Below are 18,839 nucleotides of genomic sequence, written 5' to 3'. Positions count from 1 at the left end.
TATGGTGTCCTCATGCTGCCAACACCTCCACACTGTGCCTTTCAGCCACTATATGGTGTCCTCATGCTGCCAACACCTCCATTCTATGTCATTGAGCCACTATATGGTGTCCTCATGCTTCAGCCTCAACCAAGCCGTGTCATTCAGTCACTATATGGTGTCCTCATGCTGCCAACACATCCACACTGTGCCATTCAGCCACTATATGGTGTCATCATGCTGCCAACACCTCCATTCTGTGTCATTGAGCCACTATATGGTGTCCTCATGCTTCAGCCTCATCCAAGCTGTGTCATTCAGCCACTATATGGTGTCCTCATGCTGCCAACACCTCAACACTGTGCCATTCAGCCACTAAATGGTCTCCTCATGCTGCCAACACCTCCACGCTGTCATTCAGTCACTATATGGTCTCCTGACATTGATGCCACCACCAGGCTCTGTCATTGTGCTGCTGTGCGGCAGTGATTCTAAAAGCGATGCCGGTAATCTGCATGTTGTTCTGAATAACAGTATTATTTCACTAACCCAGCACACTCCATATGCATTTTAGAACACAGCAAAGTGTTCTATACCCCTATAGAGGCTGTATGTAGGCTAGAAATAGCCTTTTTTTAATATAGATTCACCGCGAAAAAATTCGGATTGAAACAAACTTTTCCGGAAAATTCGGCGAATCGAATTTTTTAAAAGTTCGCTCATCTCTAATAACAGAGAAGATATCACTCAAGTCAGAAGACGTCACTCAGGTCACTGATATCATTGTGTATTCTCATGACTGTCCCATCAGAGCTGTAGTCACTTGAAAGTTCTGCAGTGATGATGGGTAAAACTGTGTCCAATCTGTGTCTCTCCAGCTGTTACAAAACTACAACTTCCATAATGCCTCAGGCTGTCCAGACATGATGGGAGTTTTCGCTTTCCAACAGCTGGAGAACCACTTCAACCGAGGTGATCGGTGAAGGTCTCAGCAGTTGGACCCCCAGGCCTTGATCTGTGTAAGGGGCCCCGAAATTTCTGATGGCAGCCCTGCATATAGCTGCCAGCCAAGCGAGCATTCTCTTTGCCTCTCATCTCTCCTGTTCTCCACATACACATACACTCTCATCTCTGTTAAGCATACATTTATTCTAAATGGGGAGCAAGGAGAATGCTGCTGCCAGACATTGCCAGCACCAGCGTTTTTCACCAAGAACAAAAGCATCAGACATGTGGAAATCTCTACACATACGATGGTCATCCAATCCCTCCAAAATCGACAGGTTCTGCTGGCTTTAATTTAAATTGTGGGTTTAAGACACCTCTGTCAGTGCTCTATTTCCCATGAAAGTAAAGGATCCAGAATAAACAATTCCAACTCCATCCCTATTTTTACTTCACATTTTTTTCGCCCTATAGGACGCACCGGCATATAAGACGCACCCAATTTTAAAGGTGCAAAATCTAGAAAAAAAGATTCCGCACCCAACAGTGATCTTCAACCTGCAGACCTCCAGATGTTGCAAAACTACAACACCCAGCATGCCCGGACAGCTGTTGGCTGTCCGAGCAAGCTGGGAGTTGTAGTTTTGCAACATCTGGAGGTCCGCAGGTTGAAGACCACTGGATAGGAGGTAATACTCACGTGTCCCCGCCGCTCCGGACCCATCACCACTGCCCTGGATGTCTCTCCATCGCTGTCACTGCGTCCCTGGGGTGTCCCCGACGCTCTGGACATCTTCTTCCCCGGGATCCACGCTCTCCGTCACCGTCATCACGTCGCTACGCACGCCGCTCCTATTGGATGACGGGGCGGCGTGAGCGACGACGTGATGACGTCGAAGGAGAGCGCCACCTTGCATGGGATCCCGTCACGGAGCAGACACCGAGGAGGCAGGTAAGGTCCCTCCCGGTGTCCTGTAAGCTGTTCGGGACGCCGCAATTTCAGACGCAGTGGTCAGCTTTGATTGCCGTGTCTGAAGGGTTAATACAGGGCACCACCGCGATCGGTGATGTCCTGTATTAGCCGCGTGTCCCGGCCGTTGATGGCCATGTCTCGCGTATCGCATCCCAAGTCACTCACCTGTCCCGGTCCCCGGCTGTCACGTCCTGGCACGCGCAGCTCCGCTCCTTAGGGCGCGCGGCTCCGCTCCTTAAGGCGCGCGCGCGCCAGCTCTCTAAGATTTAAAGGGCCAGTGCACCAATGATTGGTGCCTGGTCCAATCAGCCTAATTAGCTCCCACCTGCTCCCTGGCTATATTACCTCACTTCCCCTGCACTTCCTTGCCGGATCTTGTTGCCATTGTGCCTTGAGAAAGCATTCCTTGTGTGTTCCTAGCCTGTGTTCCAGACCTCCTGCCGTTGCCCCTGACTACGATCCTTGCTGCCTGCCCTGACCTTCTGCTACATCCGACTTTGCTCTTGCCTTATCCCTTGTACCACGCCTATCTCAGCAGTCAGAGAGGTTGAGTCATTGCCGGTGGATACGGCCTGGTTGCTACCGCCGCTGCAAGACCATCCCGCTTTGCGGCGGCTCTGGTGAATACCAGTAGCAACTTAGAACCGGTCCGCCGGCACGGTGCACGCCAATCCCTCTCTGACACAGAGGATCCACCTCCTGCCTGCCGAATCCTAACAATGTGAAGGAGGTTTGTTACAGTGTGTGACAACCATAGTAAGGTGATTACAAGAGGAGGAGGTTTGTTACAGTGTGTCACCCAGTAGTTAGATGATTACATGAGAAGGAGGTTTGTTACAGTGTGTCACCCCAGTAGTAAGGCCCATTTTATTTTAGCATTTTCGTTTTTTCCTCCTCGCCTTCTAAAAATCATAACTCTTTTAGATTTCCATCCACAGACCCATATGAGGGCTTGTTTTTGGCGTCACAAATTTTACTTTTGTAATGACATCACTTATTTTACCATAAAATGTATGGTGCATGCAAACAAATATTATTTATGTGGGAAAATTGAATAGAAAATCGCAATTCAGCAAATTTTGGAAGGTTTTGTTTTCACGCTGTACACTTTATGGTAAAAATGACGTTTTCTTTATTCTGTGGGTCAATACGATTAAAATGATACCCATGTTATATGCTTTTCTATAATTGTACCGCTTAAAAAAAAATCTCAAACCATTTTAACAAAATTAGTATGTTTGAAATTGCCCTATTTTGACCACCTATAACTTTCTCATTTTTCCGTATATTAAATTTTTTTGGAATTAAATGTGACCAAAAAGCAGCAATTATGGACTCATTTTTTTTACGTTTGATAGTTCAGACTTTTACGCACGCGGAGATACCAAATATGTTTATTGATTGTTTTTTTCATGCTTTTTGGGGGGTAAAATCGGAAAAACGGATGATTTACGTTTTTACTGTGGGGGAGGGGATTTTTATTTTTATTTACATTTTCTTTTTTTATTTACACTTTAATAGTCCCCATAGGGAACCATTTATAGCAATCATTTGATTGCTAATACTGTTTAGTGATATGCATAGACCATAGCACTGATCAGTGTTATCGGTCATCTTCTGCTCTGGTCTGCTCGATCTCAGACCAGAGCAGAAGACCCCTGGAGACAGACAAAGGCAAGTGAGTGGACCTCCGGCCGCCATGCTGGATGATTGGCAGTGCTGCGGGCGATCCAATCATCCACTTTAAGTACCGCACTGCTGCAGATGCCGTGATCTGTATTGATTACAGCATCAAACGGGTTAATGGCGGACATCCGCGCGATTGGATGGGTCCCTGGCTGCTGATAGAAGCCAGGACCTGCCGTGCATGACGCGAGCACCGATCCGGTGCTCGCAGTTATGGCAGAGCGAAAATGTACGTCATGGTGTGTTAAGTACCATGGCACCATGACGTACATTTATGTCCATTGTTGTTTTGGAGTTAACCTGTTATAAAAAAATGTGTATACAGTTAAAATCTGTGACTGAGCAATGTTACTAAACTCTTATAAACAGTAGGGAGCTGTATGCCTGTGGCCTGTTAGAATCCTGGAACCGTGCTGGATGTCAAGTTTTAGCTTGGACATTTTTTTTTTTTTTTTTTCCCAAACTGGGAAGGGGGGAGGTTGGGGTGTGTATTTGAAAACTTATTTTCCCAGGACTTGACCCCTGTTCATAACATTGTGTCGGTACCTGTGTGTGATGGTGGTCTCACAATTCTTCTGTGATTTTCGTACCAATATTTATTTGTAAAGGGGTACCCAGCCCCTAGACATCCAATTCCCTATCCAAAGAATAAGGGATAAGATGTCTGATCATAGGGGTCCCACGGCTTGGGAACCTCGCGATCTCTGGGCCGGCAGCAGCAGCATCCTAAAAATGGAAGCGTGGAGCTTCCCCGTTCTTGACGTCACGCCACGCCCCCTCCATTCATGTCTATGGACCCCTGTGATCAGACATCTTATCCCCTATGCTTTGGATAGGGGATACGATGTTTTTTGGCGGAGTACCCCTTTAACAGCATCCAAAATGACTCTCGTGATTTCCCAGGTTACAGTGTGTCGAGACCTGACATAAGGGAGCGTTCACACTGTGTATTTTCTGCTGCAGATTTGCTGTAGCAGATTTAGTTACCCATTGAAGTCAATAGACAGCAAAATCTGCAGCATAAATGAGGATGTGTGAACTGACTCTAAGGCTGAGCCTCTTACTTCTACAGAAGCTGCAGAGTTATAGGGGAACTGTATTTCACAAAGTAAAAGTTAAAGGGGTACTCCGCTGCCATGCTTCCGGAGCTCTGCTCCCCAACGTCCGGAAGTTTATTGTCCCGAATGCTGTGTGCAGGTTTCCGTGTTAAGGGCCGCCCCTCGTGACGTCACGTCCGCTCCCTCAACGAAACTCTATGGGAAGGGGGCGCGACGGCCGCTACGCCCCCTTCCCATAGACTTTCGAAAGTTGGGCAGCGGAGCTCCGGAAGCAGGGCAGCGGAGTACCCCTTTAAAGTACTACAACTCCCAGTGTGATCCATCTGTGTCCCCATAAGGCTCAAGGTTGGAAGAGGCACAGGTCGAACAGACACATTACAATGGGAGTTGTAGTACTGTAGTTGTACATCCTGTAAAAAAAAAAAATCCTCATTAATGTTCTTATCAGTCTGCTGCTGTGCCATCTCCCCTCCCCCTCCTTATCAGTCACAGTATAAGTGCTTACAGGGGCTGCAGTCACTTAGTGTAGGATGAGGGCGGCCAGGAGGTGGTTAATCTTCTCCCTTTGTGCTGAGTGTGCTGAGCTCCTGTGTGTGAGGGAGAAGTCTCCACCAATCAGAGCTCAGCTGACAGAGGGAAGGGGCGGGGTTATCTCTCTCCTCTCCATCTCTCCATATCACAGCCCAGGGGGCTTAGATAAATACCAGACATTGAATTGCTGGTATTTTTATATTAAACATACTGGCGGGGTGTCTAAAATACCAGCCAGGTGCCAACCCTACGTGTGTGACAAGGTTGTAATAATTATTGGGGAGATTTATCAAAACCTGTGCAGTGGAAAAGTTGATCAGTTGCCCATAACAACCAATCAGATCGCTTCTTTCATTCTTAACAAGAAGAAGTGATCTGATTGGTTGCTATGGGCAACTGGTCCACTTCTCCTCTCCACAGGATTTGATCCCTGATTGTCTTCATATATAGGATGAGAATCTTCTGACACAGTGAGTAGCCGACCATTTCTGGGCATAAAACATCAGAACTTGCTGGGTGCCCTATGGTTGCCTGGACAACTGTACCCCCCAGCATCAGCCGCCTCTCACCTCATCACATGGGGCAGATCGGGCAGCAGTTTTGGACACTTCTGTCATCCACATTTTGCTAACACTATTTTTCACACACACAAATAAAATAAATGAGTCAAACAAGTCAAAGAACAGTTTAAACAAGGGGAACTTTATTTATTATTTACAAAAATGTTTGTGTAGGGATTTTATGTAACCTCCATCACTCACAAAGAGCGGACAGTAACTAACTCAGGACAGGAAAAACCTCCAGAGGGGAGGAAACCTGTAGGGAATCCATGGCTACTGTACTGCCCTTCCTCTGGGCATACTAAAGGAGGTTACCTCTAGAATTTGGGCAAAGTGTCAGTGTATGTGCTGCCCCACAGCCTGGAAGGTGTGCATCTAAGAAAGGAAAAGAAAAGAGAGATTAGTTACATGTTTATTATAGAAATGCACATGGAACTGATCAAAAAGATGTGATACTTACCAGTCACAGGCGGGTATGAATGTGTATTCCTAGGTTCCTACAGTTTAGGACCCTCACTGATGACAATGGTGATGACATCACATGTGTGACCTCACGGGAGTTCTATTTGAGTAGTGCTGCTTTCTGATTGGCTGGAAATCAAAAAACCTTTTTAACATTTTCTGCATGACTTATCTCAGGGATTTTTGGCAATTTTTATTAAAATGGCTCTACTCCCTGTGGGTACATTATTTTTGTTTCTCCTAACCAGACACTCAGTATGTGTAATATCATTTGTGGCCCTAACAGCCTGGGCCCATAGGTTTCTTACACAGATCACTGCGGCTCTGGCAGGCTTTCATTTTTTCACTTCGTTCATTTTTTAAAGGGCCTCTAAAAAATTAAAGAAGAAATCTGATTGGTTGTTATGGGCAGCTCAGCAACTTCTCCTCTGGACAGGTTTTGATAAATCTCTCCCTATGAGCCAGCGCTGGCTGCTGGGACGTCTGATGAGTGGCTGTCCTGCAATTGCAAAACTACAACTCCCAGCATGCCCTGACAGCCGAAGGCTGTCGGGGTATACTGAGAGTAGTAGGTTTGCAACAGCTGGACAGACATCTGTCAGAAGGGGGAAAAAAAGATAAAGCAATGTGGGCTTTGAAAAAGGCTACACATAAGTTGTGTTTGAAGGAAAACGGTCACCTGTTCACCCACACTAAACCCGAAACACCGGGTTATAGTGTGGGTGTTGGTCACGTGAGCGCTTGTGCCTACTGAGCGCTCACGTGGCCAGCGCCCATGAATATTCAAGTCCAGCCGGTGGGCCGCCTCCAGCGCAGGAAGAAGCGGACCTTCAGAGGGACACCGCGCCGGACTACAGGTACACATATCGGTCAAAGAGCTTGCATCGGTCTCATGTTCACCTGCACTATAACCCTGTGTATCGGGTTTAGTGTGACTGAATGGGTGACCGTTTCCTTTAATCCCAGCCTAAGCCTAGAAACAGACACAACTTTTGTTTAAGTTTTTTTTTTTAGCCAAAAATAAATAAAAAAAACAGCACAAAATACTGCCCCTCATTTCTTTTCTCTCAAGATGCCATTGTGGTGTGCCACAGGGTGTGAAGGTGTGAGTGTATGGGGCAGATGTTATAGCCCAGGGGCAGATGTTATTAACCCCTAAATGTTAGTGACGCCAGGGCGTGGCTTTCCCGGTAACCACCCGAAAGGTAGCACCACTATTCCTTGGTAAGGCAGGGTAATAAAAGTCCAAGACCAAGTTAGGGTTAACGGTAGCTTTAGTGAGGTAGACAGATAGTACAGTCTTTACAGCTAGGCCAGGATCCCAGAGAGGTGACCAGTAACACAGAGGGGACCTTGCAGCTTGCTGGGACTTGCAGTGTCTGGACAGACTTTAACTCAGCCACGCTGACTATAATAGACTTGACTATAGACTTGACTGTAGGTAGTGACATGTGTAGATAGATGACTTGACTTACTGACATGTGGCTGCTGGTTAGGCTTGAGGCCTCCAGATGTGCTGGACACTGTCTCTGAGACATATGGACTGAACTTGACCTTAGCAGAGAATGTGGTCCTTAACTCAAATGTCCTTAAAGGTCCTTTATCCATAATACATCTAATATACAGATAACACAATGGGGGAGCCAATAGGACACAGAGGGACTCAACCTGACAGGGCCTAAGTACTGTACAGGACTATATCCCGTACTGGGACATCACACCATCTTTGTGGCATTTTTGCCAAAAACACAGAAGGAGATTTATCAAAATCTGTGAAGAGGAAAAGTACAGCGTGTGTTGCATTTATGTGGCGGATTTCCGCTGGCAGAGAGCACCCCCTCTGGAAAGACCAAATGACTTCCTCCAGAGCATACAACAGCTGATAAGTACTGAAAAGCTTGAGATTTTTATTTAGAGGTTATTAGCAAATCTGTTTAACTTTCTGGCACCAGTTAATTTGAAAACTAGTATTTTTTCTCTGGAGTAGGCCTGCACGATATATCACAATAGAATCTCAATTATTGCCAATTGCGATATGTCGATTTGGCCTGTGGGAAAATCCTGCAAGAACTCCAAAGGATAGGGGATAAGATGTCTGATCATGGGGGGTCCGACCGCTGGGGATCCCTGCGATCTCCAGGCCGACACAGCAGCGTTTAGGAACACGGAAGCCTGGGGTTTCCGTGTTCGTGACATCACACCATGCTCCCTCCATTCATGTCTACGGGAGGGGGCGTGATGACTAGTCACACCCTCTCCCATAGATATGAATGGAAGGTGTGTAACGGTGGTGGTCGACCATCATCTGGCACGGAGCAAAGTTCGGTGCTGCGATCACGGTGGGTCACAGCGATATATTCTTTGTATAGGGGATAACATGTCTAGGGGTGGAGTACCCCTTTAAGGGAATTCACTTACTCCCAGTGCTTCCTCCCACAAGGCTGCACTGCACAATAGAGCAACGCAACAATGCCAGAGAGTGTGGAGACTACACTATACCAGGCCAGGCACATGCGGAGGAGGAATTAAGCTAATTTCTCCCCATTTCATATCCAATCCCCTCCATTTAATGTTCAGTCAATGAACATGAAATTTGGGGGTTGGCTATATGAAATAAGGGGATTGGACATAAAATACAGGGATTTCACCATTTGTTTATTATATCACAATCGCATATCAAAATCGCAATATTTTCCCCATATCGTGCAACCCTACTCTGTAGTAACCCTTTAATCTTCATTTCAATTACTATTTCAATTACTAACCGAGTGCTTTTCCATCATCACTAGTGTTGCTCGCGAATATTCGCAATGCGAATTTTATTCACCAATATCGCATTTTCGCAAATTCACGAATATAGCACTATATATTCGCAATTACGAATATTCGCTTTTTTTTCACAGTACACATCACAGTGATCATCCCTCTCTGCTTTCAGCTTGTGTGGTGTATAGAAGGCTCTAATACTACTGTGTGAGACTGGCGTGCGAATATTGGAGAATATTGATCCCTCCTTTCTTTTAGCTTGTGGGCCAATGAGAATTATGCAAATACAGTTGTCGGAGATTAGCAACATACCCAGCAACCAATAGGAAAATATCCCACCCCTTCGCTATAGGTGGGTCCACACCATGTTTTTACCCATACGGGAGCGCATATGGCCGGGGGTAGCTAAAACCGTGCGCTCCCGTATCCCGGCCGCATGCGTCCGTATGGTAATTCATTTCAATGAGCCGACCAGAGTGAAAGGTCCGCTCCGGTCGGCTCATTTTTCCCCCGTATGTGCTTTTCCAACCGGTCCTAAAACTGTGGTCGACTATACAGTGGTCTTAAACTGTAGCCCTCCAAATGTTGAAAAACTAAATTCCCAGCATGCCCAGGCAATCAGTGCATGCTGAAAGTTGTAGTTTTGCAACATCTGGAGGACCACAGTTTGAGACCACTGCTTAGCGGTCTCCAAACTGTTCTTCCCCAGTTGTTGCATAACTACAACTCCTAGCATGCCTTTCGGCTGTCAGTGCATGCTGGGAGTTGTAGTTTTGCAACAGCTGGAGGCACATGGGTTGGAATCACTGAGCTAGAGTCTGTTTCCAAACTCAGTGGTTCCCCACCAGTGTGCCTACAGCTGTTGCAAAACTACAACTCCCAGTTGTCAGTGAATTCTTGGAGTTGTAGTTTTGCAACAGCTTAAGGTTTGCCCCCCCCCCCCCATGTGAATGTACAATGTACATTCACACGGACGGGTTTACAGTGGGTTTCCTTCTACCAGTGTGAGCATCGGCAAATTTTCCGCCGCAGCTCAAACTCCCAGCGGAAAGCTCACTGTGAACCCTCGCCTGTGTGAATGTACCCTAAAAACACTACACTAAAACAAAATAAAAAGTAAAACACTACATACACACCCTTACATGCCCCCCCCCCCCCTGATAAAAATGAAAAACATCTCATACGGCAGTGTTTCCTAAACAGAGCCTCCAGCTGTTACTAAACAACAACTCCCAGTATTGCCGGACAGCCATTGACTGTCCCGGCAGGCTGGGAGTTTTGCAACAGCTGGAGGCACTCTGTATTTTAGTTTAAAAAAAAATGTTGTTCTTATTTTCCCATCCAACTTTAACGAAAATTCGTCAAACACCTGTGGGGTGCTAATGGGCACTATACCCCGTGTTACGTTCTGTGAGGGGTGTAGTTTCTAAAATGGGGTCACACGTGGGTATTTATTTTTTTGCGTTTACGTCAGAACCGCTTATAAAATTAGCCACCCCTGTGCAAATCACCAATTTAGGCCTCAAATGTACATGGTGCGCTCTCACTCCTGAGCCTTGTTGTGCGTCCGCAGAGAATTTTATGCCCACATATGGGGTATTTCCACAAATTTTGGGGGTCTTTTTTTCCTTTTACTGCTTGTGAAAATAAAAAGCATGGGGCAACACCAGCATGTTAGTGTAAAAAATTATTTTTTTACACTAACAGGCTGGTGTAGCCCCCAACTTTTCCTTTTCATAAAGGAGAACCCCCCCCAAAATATGTAATGCAATTTCTCCCGAGTACGGAAATACCCCACATGTGGCCCTAAACTGTTTCCTTGAAATACGACAGGGCTCAGAAGTGAGAGAGCACCATGCACATTTGAGGACTAAATTAGGGATTGCATAGGGGTGGACATAGGGGTATTCTACGCCAGTGATTCAAAAACAGGGTGCCTCCAGATGTTGCTAAACTCCCAGCATGCCTGGGCAGTCAGTGGCTGACTGGAAATGCGTTTTGTAAACACTGCCGTATGATATGTTTTTAATTTTTATTGGGGGGGGGGTGTATATGTAGTGTTTTACCCTTTATTATGTGTAGTGTAGTGTACTGTTTTTAGGGTATTTTCGCACGGGCAGGTTTACGGTGAGTTTCCCGCTAGGAGTTTGCGCTGCAGCGGAAACTTTGCCGCAGCTCAAACTTGAACCAGGAAACTCACTGTAAAACCGCCCTTGTGAATGTACCCTGTACGGTCACATGGGGGGGGGGGGGGGCAAACCTCCAGCTGTTGCAAAACTACAACTCCCAGCATGCACTGACAGACCATGCATGCTGGGAGTTGTAGTTTCGCAACAGCTGAAGGCACACTGGTTGGAAAACCTTCAGTTAGGTTCTGTTACCTAATTCAGTATTTTTCAAACTTCAGCTTCAGCTGTTGCAAAACTACAACTCCCAGCATGTACTGGGAGATGTAGATATGCAACAGCTGGAGGTGCGCAACTCGCAGCATGCCGAAAAAGCTGTTTGGGCATGATGGGATTTGCAGTTTTGCAACAGCTGGAGGGCTACAGTTTAGAGACCACTGCACAGTGGTCTCCAAACTGTGGCCCTCCAGATGTTGCAAAACAACAACTCCCAGCATGCCCAGACAGCTGTTTGCTGTCTGGGCATGCAGGGAGTTGTAGTTTTGCAAGTTTTTCTCATGCGCGAATATATGTTTTGACTATAAAGAAAATATATTTGCGCATATAAGAATAATAATATATTTGCGCATATGAGAATATTTTCACATACTTGAATTTTCGCATACGTGAATTTTCAAATACGTGAAAAAAAGTTGCGAATATAACGAATATGCGAATTTAGCGAATATATATGACGAATATTCACGCATATATTCGCAAAATATCGCAAATTCGAATATGACCTATGCCGCTCATCACTACTCTTCACACACTGGTAGCAACAACGCAGGAGAAATGCTAGCACAGGCTTCCAGTATCCGTAGTTTCAGGTGCTGCACATCTCGTATCTTCACAGCATAGACAATTGCCTTCAGATGACCCCAAAGATAAAAGTCTAAGGGGGTAAGATCAGGAGATCTTGGGGGCCATTCAACTGGCCCACAACGACCAATGAACAATAAAGGCTCCAACTCCAATAACCATAGTCCCGGAGGATTACAGGGCGCTGCCTAGGTAGTTCACTAAACTGACTAAGCTAACCGGACCTGTTTTGAAATGCGTAGTCCTTTTTTTTTTTTTTTTAAAGGATTTAATGTCAGCTTAGTGGACTGCCTCATTGGCAACGCTCTGTAATCCATCGGGAATTTGTTTGTTGGAGTTGGTGTCTTTATAGTTTGGCTAAAGGGATCTTTTACCTTATATTTTTTGTGTACAACCAATCTAAAGTGTAACTGTATCTATGGCTTTGTTAGAATAACTCTTCTGAGTAGTGACAAGGTGATTTAAGTGTTCTCCCTGCTGTTATTGAGCCCCTAGGAGTCTCTTCCAAGGTGCACAACTATTTTTAATTTACTTCATTTAAAGGGTAGGGGCCAGAGCTGGGATATTTGCCAGGGATATTTGCCAGTAGTACACACACACAAGGCTTCCTTTTTCCTACTTCTCTGGCCAATCACAGTACAGAACATCACATACTCCTCTCTGCTATGCAATGATAGTTCTGGTGAAAGTGCACTGAGCACTGCCACTGTGCTAAGCTGATTACAAAGTACAGTACTAGATGGCTTGTAAGAGGAGAAGGGGTTACTGGTGCACTGGTTTTGCAAGGTGCAATGTGAGCAGCAATGAAAAACAAAACAAAAACAGCAGCAGCCGTATCACAGCATTTATAGGGATACACTAACACTAAACTTCTAGAACAGTTGTTGCTGCAGAGAGGTCTGCCATTGCCGCAGGGTAGAGCGGATCATTATACCTCCAACGAAACTGTGTGGAAGCAACAGCGGCGGGCATATTCCGCCTCTCAGAGAAGTGCCAACAAGGGCACCTGTCCTTATTTTTGCTTTTCCTCCATTGCACAGGTCGGCGACTGTCCGGATATTGGCACCAGGCACCCGACAAACTAGGTGCATTAGGCTAGGTGTGACCAGGATCGGTCCCCTGTGACGTTTGCACAGTTTCATTTATTACTTTGCATGAGTTTACTGGGGGTATAACTAACGCTAATACATAGCTCTACTTACATAAAGATATTATAAACAAGATACCTATTTATCAATTTGTATTATTCTTTACGGCTCACCCCCCCAGCGGTTTCTTCCCTGAAGAAGTCACAAATAATAGTGTGACAGAAACGCGTTGGGTGTTGTGGGGGTACTATTGTGAGCAACAATTTGTTGGTGCTATATGTGCCTGAACAGTGGTCACCACAGGACCATATTGAGATCTCAAGATCCATATAGCTACCATAGGGTCCTTGCGGACTCTAGTAACTAGAGCACTGTAACCATCACCTTCACACCTATATCTATTTCCTAGTTAATTGCCTTGATAATTTGGGTCAGGACGACCAGCATACCACATTAGTCCTACTATATCTTCAGAAGAAATGGGGTTACAAATTTTGGGGGTAATTTTCTCCTATTACCCCTTGTAAAAATGTAAAATCCTGTGAAAATCCAGCATTTTAGTGAAAAAAATTATTTTTTTCATTTACACATCCAACTTTAACAAAAAGTCGTGAAATACCTGTGAGGTGTTAAAGGGGTACTCCGCCCCTAGACATCTTATCCCCTATCCAAAGGATAGGGGATAAGATGTCAGATCGTCGCGGTCCCGCTGCTAGGGAGCCCCGGGATCCCCGCTGCGGCACCCCGCTATCATTAAAGCACAGAGCGAGTTCGCTCTGTGCATAATGACGGGCGATAGAGGGGACGGAGCAGCGTGACATCACGGCTCCGCCCCTCGTGACATCACGGCCGTGACGTCGCGAGGGGTGGAGCCGTTACGTAACGATGCTCAGGCCCCTGTATTGCCCGTCATTACGTGCAGAGCGAACTCGCTCTGTGCTGTAATGATAGCGGGGTGCCGCAGCGGGGATCCCGGGGGGCCCCAGCAGTGGGACCACAGCGATCTGACATCTTATCCCCTATCCTTTGGATAGGGGATAAGATGTCTAGGGGTGGAGTACCCCTTTAAGGCTCACTGTACCCCTTGTTACGTTCCTTGAGGGGTGCAGTTTCCAAAATATTATGCCATGTGGGTTTTATTTGCTGTTCTGGCACCATAGGGGCTTCCTAAATGCGACATGCCCCCCCAAAAACCATTTCAGCTAAATTTGCTTTCCAAAAGCCAAATGTGACTCCTTCTCTTCTGAGCATTGTAGTTCGCCTGCAGAGCATTTTACATCCTAACATGGGGTATTTCCATACTCAGAAGAAATGGCGTTACAAATTTTGGGGGGCATTTTCTTCTCCCATTACCCTTTATAAAAATGGTAAATTTGGGGGAATAAACTGCACTTTAGTGAAAAATTTTTATTTTTTATTTACACATCTGATTTTAACAAAAAGTCGTCAAACACCTGTGGGGTGTTAAGGCTCACTGGAACCCTTGTTATGTGCCTTGAGGGGTGTAGTTTCCAAAATGGTATGCCATGTGAGGGGGGGGGGGGGGTTCTGCTGTTCTGGCACCATAGGGGCTTCCTAAATGCGACATGCCCCCCAAAAACCATTTCAGAAAAACTCACTCTCCAAAATCCCATTGTGGCTCCTTCCCTTCTGAACCCTCTACTGCGCCAACCGAACACTTGACATACACATATGAGTTATTTCCTTACTCGAGAGAAATTGGGTTACAAATTTTGAGATGGTTTTTCTCCTTGTAAAAATTCAAAAACGGTCTACAAGAACATGCGAGTGTAAAAAAATTTAGATTTTGAATTTTCTCCTTCATATTGCTGCTATTCCTGTGAAACACCTAAAGGGTTAACACACAATGTCATTTTGAATATTTTGAGGGGTGCAGTTTTTATAATGGGGTCTTTTGTGGGGTATTTCTAATAAGAAACCCCATCAAATCCACTTCAACCCTGAATTGGTCCATGAAAAATTCCGATTTTGAAAATTTTGTGAAAAATTGGAAAATTGCTGCTGAACTTTGAAGCCCTCTGATGTCTTCCAAAAGTAAAAACATGTCAACATTATGATTCAAACATAAAGTAGACATATTGTATTTGTGAATCAAAATATAATTTATGTGGAATGTCTATTTTCCTTAGAAGCAGAGAGCTTCAAAGTTAGAAAAATGCTAAATTTTCAATCTTTTCATCAAATTTTTGCATTTTTCCCCAAGAAATGATGCAAGCATCGACAAAATTTTACCACTAACAAAGTAGAATATGTCACGAAAAAACATTCTCAGAATAAGAATGAAAGGTAAAAGCATCCCAGAGTTATTAATGCTTAAAGTGAACGTGGTCAGATGTGCAAAAAACCCTCTGGTCCTATAGTGAAAATTGGCCTGGTCCTTAAGGGGTTAAGGTGAAAATGGCCTTGGCTAATTTCGACCTGAAGTTGTAAGGTTTGCTCTTAGGCAAGCACCTCTCCCTGTCCACCATGTGCTGGTCAACCAAGGCCAGCAACCAAATGTCAAACAAAAAACAATTTTTGTGCAGACCTTTTCATGTTAATGAGCCCCTAGGGGACTTACCCCAAAGAAAAATGAATCCTTGCGGATACTAGCTAATGGCTACACTGAGGGGAAAGGCACAGGAGAAAAACTATGGCAGGGGCTGGAAGGGACCTGGGGAGGAGAGGGGTGAGGAGGGAGTTACATGAACAACTGGGAAAGGGGAAACTTTATCTAACAAAGCCTTCAACGCCCCGACTAAATTCAAACTCCCCCAAGTCCTCTTAAATTGTGACTCACCAACACCAGAAGGAACAGAACAAACAGTGGATATCACTGTCAGAGATAAATCCGCTAAAGGCTAGCAGCCCCGGAACACAGGACAATCTCCTGCATGTATTGTTTTGCCCGCATCGTCCTACCAGATTCCCCTGATGCGCTATAAGACCTTTCAGAGGATGAAAGGAAGAGCTAAAGTAAGGACCTGGAGTGCCTGCTTTTCCCAGAAGACACAGAATGCCTACGGAAATTGTGCCTTCAGGTGGAACAGTGTCTTGGCCTACCGAACTCATAAGAAGAGGATAAAGGAGATCTCTTCTGTCGGTGTGAAGGCATGCAAGAGTAAGTGAGGGATGATGGGGGGGGGGGATTAAACATGGCCTGGGCCTCGAGTCGTGGAATCTTCAACTCAGGGGAAGGTGCAGGAGGGACTAAAGGTGCAGGCACAGGAGTACCACCAATGCAAACTGTGCAGCTCCAGACACTTCCAGATGCTCCAGCCTGAGCAACAAGCAAGGCAGAGACTGAGGGCAACTGGGAGCTGGGAGGGGAGGGCAGAAAGGCAGCTCAGCAGAGAAGCTGCTGCTGGCCTGTGTGGCAATGTCTGCTGTGGGAAGACAGGAATGGAGCAGGCTGGGACAGTAAGGGAAGAAGGTAGGTGAGAAGAAACACCTGTCCTGGAAACCATCCCATCGTCGCTTAGAAGAACCAGGGGTGATACTACCCCCTTCTTCTGGAGGAACCGCAGGAAAAGGCATCAACACAGTGACAGAAGGAGGGGCAATAAGGTGAACCAGGAGACGACCCAGCCGCTTCTCCCGCTCAGCCTGGATCGAGACCGGAGGGCCGCAAACAGCAGGTCATCCATCATAGGAAAGCACTGGGACAGGAAGCAGGGTAGCAGACATTACCTCTCCACAAACTGCTCCAATACCAAGAGAGAGGAAAAATGGGGAATCACACTTAAATAAGGCTGTTATGGGAGGGGTAAGAGGAGGCACTGATAGGTCCATGACATGATTAACCCACTCTCCAAAAGCAAACTTAAATTGAAACCTTCTCTAACTGCCAGGATTAAGCAGGGCTGTATATGCCCTGTACCGCTGTATAAACATAACCAGCCCCCCTCCAGTCCCTATGTACCCTCCCTACGAGTTTGGGTGCCTACAAAAATAAGAATAAAGTGAAAGGGTCTGAAAACTTTCTGAATGCATTGTATGTACATAAACTTGCACAGAGACCATTCTAAAAATGAAGGAGCTTGTTCTGAGCCTTGCCTACAGGATTAAGACAAGGCTTAGGTAGGGTAGGCACCCACCTAGGGCACCACCACTTACCACATCTGGAGGAGCAAAATTACCGGTGACCACTAGGACCAGAAATCCAAGGCCCTGAATCCTGGGGCTAGCAACCACCACTTTCAACTGTATGCAGGCAGGTTAGAGCTTACCCTGTAGACAGCTGCCTGCCTTGGGCCAGTAATCTACGGGGTGCCAGGATTAGCATAGAGGAGGTAAGTATTAAGTATTTATTTATTTTTTTGCTGAGAGAGGCACCTTCAGGGGGTGAAGGGAGGCGCCTGTCAAAACTAGGGGGAGGGGGGAACTATCTGTACTGGGGCAACTATCTTTTTTACAGTGGGGGCAACTATCAATCTACTTGGGAGCACTTATCAACCCACTGGAGGACAACTACCAACTGGATACACTTATGTATCTCATTAGGGAAACCTATATGTACAGGGCACAACTGTCAACATCGTGGGGGTACCTGGACACCCTACATACCACCATACCCGAAATGTTACAGGGTGCACCTTGAGAGGAACCAGTACCACCTAACACAGGACCCAGACATCCCATAAAGGGTCTTTCCTCCATGACAACATCAGTGTTCCCTCTGGGCTGCTGCATATACTGGTAGAATCACAATGTGTAAGGGTGCATTCACACCACATTTTGTTCATATGGTCACTGGATGTAGCTGGGAGGTGTCAAAACCGAGCACTCCTCTATCCCAGCCAGACCCGGCCTGCATCTCATTAATTTGATTGAGCTGTCCGGAGTCAGATACTCTAGTCAGCTCATTTTTGCACCCTATCCGGTTTTGTGGCCGGACTGAAGGCCGTAGCATGCCGCGGTTGTCAGTCCGGCCAGAAAACCTGATATGGGGCATATCTCATTCAAAAGTATGAGATATGGGCCGGGTCTGGCTGGGATACGGGAGTTCCCACTTTTGACACTTCCCAGCCAAATCCGGTGACCATAAGAACAAAACATGGTTTGAATGCACCTTAAAGGGGTATTCCAGGGGAAAAACTTTTTTTATATATCAACTGGCTCCAGAAAGTTAAACAGATTTGTAAATTACTTCTATTAAAAAAAACTTAATCCTTTCAGTACTTATGAGCTTCTGAAGTTAAGGTTGTTCTTTTCTGTCTAAGTGCTCTCTGATGACACGTGTCTCGGGAACCGCCCAGTTTAGAAGAGGTTTGCTATGGGGATTTGCTTCTAAACTGGGCGGTTCCCGAGACACGTGTCATCAGAGAGCACTTAGACAGAAAAGAACAACCTTAACTTCAGAAGCTCATAAGTACTGAAAGGATTATGTTTTTTTAATAGAAGTAATTTACAAATCTGTTTAACTTTCTATAGCCAGTTAATATATAAAAAAAAGTTTTTTCCTGGACAAACCCTTTAAGTTCACCCAGAGAGCATGGGCACATGTAGCGGAAAAGCTAGTTTTATTGAGTTATTAGTAAAATGGCTTTTAGTGCACACATATTGGGGGATATTTATCAAAATCTGTGAAGAGGAAGATTGGTGTGGCTGCCCATAGTAACCAATCAGATCGCCTCTTTCATTTTTAAGAAGGCCTAATTAGTCGCTATGGGCAACTGCACCACCCTTCCTCTACACAGCTTTTGATAAATCTTCTACATTAATTTTACGACAATAATTGTTATGGTTATATAATTCATTGACATGTTCTTCTTTTGTCCCTTTATATCTGTAACAACATCTGT

General features: G+C 45.6%; 1 long non-coding RNA gene across 2 annotated transcripts in view; it reads right to left on the bottom strand.

Moving 5' to 3' along the window:
• Positions 1–5,853: 5,853 nt before the first annotated feature.
• The window catches only part of LOC130290778 (uncharacterized), a 49,239-nt gene continuing 36,253 nt past the window's right edge, over positions 5,854–18,839 (bottom strand). For both annotated transcript variants that reach the window (XR_008847693.1, XR_008847692.1), the window contains exons 2-3: positions 6,193–6,323; positions 5,854–6,107 (exon numbers count right to left, since the gene is read on the bottom strand). This is a non-coding gene — a long non-coding RNA (uncharacterized LOC130290778). The remainder of the gene's footprint in view (positions 6,108–6,192; positions 6,324–18,839) is intronic.

The sequence above is a fragment of the Hyla sarda genome, chromosome 9 (genome assembly GCF_029499605.1).
Source record: "Hyla sarda isolate aHylSar1 chromosome 9, aHylSar1.hap1, whole genome shotgun sequence".
Classification (NCBI taxonomy): Eukaryota; Metazoa; Chordata; class Amphibia; order Anura; family Hylidae; genus Hyla; species Hyla sarda.
The sequence above is the reverse complement of the archived record's forward strand: the minus strand, read 5'-3'. Positions and strand labels throughout refer to the sequence as shown.